The following is a 2,634-nucleotide window of genomic DNA, read 5'->3' on the forward strand; positions in this document are numbered from 1 at the left end:
CCTCAGAAACCCCGAAAGGTAGATACTGTTATTTTCCCATTTTACAGAAAAAACAAAAAAACAAAAAAACCCTGAGGCTTAGAGATTGGAATCCTTGCAATGTCGCTTTTACTAAATGTCCTTGAAACATTTAACTTCCTTATAAGTCTTTTTAGTTGCAGGGGTACTAAGACCTCTGTTCAGTTAGTTGTGGGCGGTCCTCTCTCTCCCTCTGCATAACCTCTCTTTAACTTCCTTTTTAATTTCCATATTTTTAAAAATCTGTATTTGCTTGCAATTGAACCTTTAGTAAGGATTCAAGCTGATGGAAGGGAGGCAAAGTCTACCTGTTGGTGGCCTCCCCCAAACTCGGAAGAACATGAGAACAAGGATCCTGGGTAATCCCACAGTGAAGTCCTGTTGATCTCTCAAATTGGTTGTATTATAAATTCATCCCCATAACTTGCTTACTGAATTGAGGGGTGGGGGGCGTGGCGGGGTGGAGGTGGCGGTTCACAGCAGGCAGGTGGTTAGAGCCTTAGAGCCTCTTGGACTCTCTGTAGGCAAAGACACATAAAAACAAGATAAGACTCTTGGGTCTGTGCTCCTCCTTACTGCACCCGCACCAACCCCCATGACACTTGGGCCTCAGTGCTGGCCTTCCGAAGGCCGGGTGTGGCTGCTGAGAGATTAGCTGATAAACAGGGGCATCAAGAGGCAAAGTCCTCCTTAGGGCTGTCTGTCTTAGGGCTTGTAATTAAATTATCAAGTATATGCATGATTCTCCCTGCCCCCTTCCCAATTCCTTCAGCCCAGTCTCATTTTTGTTCCATTCTTGAAGTCCACAGTGTGGGTCCTGAGAAGAAATGACCAAGTGATGAAAGCGAGTGAGAGGATGGACCAGGTACTTATTTTCACACATGGAGCCATCCTGAACCTCTAGGACCCTTGGTGACAGTGAGCCAGTGTTAATTAGTGGCTGCTCTGGTGGCTTCTCCCCCTGAGATGTGCCTGTAGAACCCTCCTCTCTGCTACCCTGTCAGCCAGCTTCTCTGTGGCCCGAGATCTCCCTGGATCTGGTAAATATGTCTCATTTATACCCTGAAAGCTCCAATACTAACAACACCTTATGTCGGTATTTAGCCCCTAGAAGAACATGGATGGCATCTGTGTGCCACAGATCAGGCCAGATCAAGCAAGCACAGTTCACATGAACCTGTGTAAAAAACAGAAGATGTGAAAGGCTTTTCTCACCTCTGTACTTTTGTTCAGTGTTGACTAGTGACTGTGGTGCTCCCAGGATGTCCCTCACCCCTGAGCTCAACTTTTATCCTGGACTTACTATCTCCATGGCTAACCATTGACAAAGCTGCCCATGCCCTTGAGACAGCCCTGATCACATTCCAGAGCCTTCTCCCCACTTGGCACATCCTGCAACAGCATCGCTAAGTGGAAGATGATGTACTTTACCTGTTGCATCTTCACTTAAAATCCTACTCTTTATACCCTCTCGGAGTTTTCACACTGGCTTTAAATATATATATACGTAAGAAAAGAATTCTATCAACCTTACAAAGCTTGTTTTTTTTTCATTGAATTTTCTCACTCAGATATGCCCAAACTGTTCATTTCTCAGAAAATTTAACATTTTTAAAACCATAAAATGAGTTGATTGTCTCGTATTGTTATACCATTTTTCATGACAAAAATAATGCATATTTTACAATTAATATTGAAAGATACTGTGAACATGGTGAATCTTGGGAGGCTTTTAAACCAGGTTGATAACAACTCTCCTGTGTCTGCTGATAAATCTTTGCATATTTTTCTTTTTCCTCAGAACAGCATTTAAATTAGGATTTCTTCCATGGTACAGAGCAATAGTTCATTTTATGTCACAAGGAATTGTTCAGTTACCTCCCCGTTTTTATTTCCATTTCAATCAGTAATATGAACGAGAGCCATTGGTATCGGTATTTCTAACTAGTCTGCCTGCACCATTACTTTGACTTTTTAATTCAATTAAAGAAATTGATAAAACAGCTACCATTGCTTCAGGGACTATAATTTTCAAACCAAAAATTAGGACACAAAGTCTGATAGGATTTTATTCTCTTGGTTTATGAATCTACTAATGAAAGTCTTGTTAGTAGAAGTGCAAAATCTGATCACATTTAGTTGTATATTTAATAGATCGGCACAATATAATAATTGTGAAGAATAAAATTCCATGAAACTGACCTTGCCCAAGGTCACAGAGGTAGATTTTGTACTTGAATCCAGGTCTGTTGATTCTAATCAAGTGCTGGATTAGTAAAAAGAATTACATCCCCCAGCTTTTGTACTTAAAAACAAGAATAATGGATGAGGGGGGTGGGGCGGGACTCTGAAAGGGTTGGTAAATGCTTGAGGATATTGTCAAGCAAGCAGAACCACAGCTGAAAACACAGGCTAACCTTAGTGTGACTCCTCATCATTTGTTCAATTACACTATAAATAGAGGTGGATGTAATGAGCATTTGTCATATAAAGGGATTTCAATCATTTGATTAATTTTATTCTGTAGTTCAAAACACCTTAGCCTGTTATCCTTGCCTGGATGACATTAGACAGTTAAGAAAGGAACTGTCTTTGGGGGCAACATTTCTTTCCTTT

General features: G+C 40.9%; 1 protein-coding gene across 1 annotated transcript in view; it reads left to right on the forward strand.

The window, feature by feature from the left end:
• Window positions 1–2,634, forward strand: part of MYO1E (myosin IE) — a 192,031-nt gene that overhangs the window by 71,212 nt on the left and 118,185 nt on the right. The gene's annotated exons all lie outside the window — the stretch shown is intronic.

The sequence above is a fragment of the Pteropus vampyrus genome, unplaced genomic scaffold, assembly GCF_000151845.1.
Source record: "Pteropus vampyrus isolate Shadow unplaced genomic scaffold, Pvam_2.0 Scaffold85, whole genome shotgun sequence".
Lineage (NCBI taxonomy): Eukaryota > Metazoa > Chordata > Mammalia > Chiroptera > Pteropodidae > Pteropus > Pteropus vampyrus.